The following is a 413-nucleotide window of genomic DNA, read 5'->3' as shown; positions in this document are numbered from 1 at the left end:
ATAGCATGTGTTCAGCGTGAGATAGTCATTATTACCATCGTTATCATTATCATCTCAAGTATGTACATACAATTAATATCATTGAGCTACGGTTGGGTAAGAAGTAAAGAGGCTAATGTTTACCCAACACCTGATAATGTATGTACCAGCCACTGGGCAATATAACATCTACTGTCTCATTTAGTCTCTAAAACCATACCATGAAAGCTACAAAAATGCAGAACAAGATACAAAGAGGCAAGTGGTTTTTTTATAGTAGCCTCCATGCCAGTGCACAGAATGTCAGACCCAGATGGACCAAGTCTTACTCCTATCTCCACTATTTCTTTGCTATCTCTAATTCATATACTTAACTTGAATTAATAGTGTTCCTATTGCTTAGCTGTGAAAACTAGGCCAGGAGCTGATTGTGG

This window comes from Elephantulus edwardii, unplaced genomic scaffold, assembly GCF_000299155.1.
Source record: "Elephantulus edwardii isolate Elephantulus edwardi_28Jun2011 unplaced genomic scaffold, EleEdw1.0 scaffold00092, whole genome shotgun sequence".
NCBI lineage: Eukaryota > Metazoa > Chordata > Mammalia > Macroscelidea > Macroscelididae > Elephantulus > Elephantulus edwardii.
Note: the sequence above shows the minus strand (reverse complement) of the source record.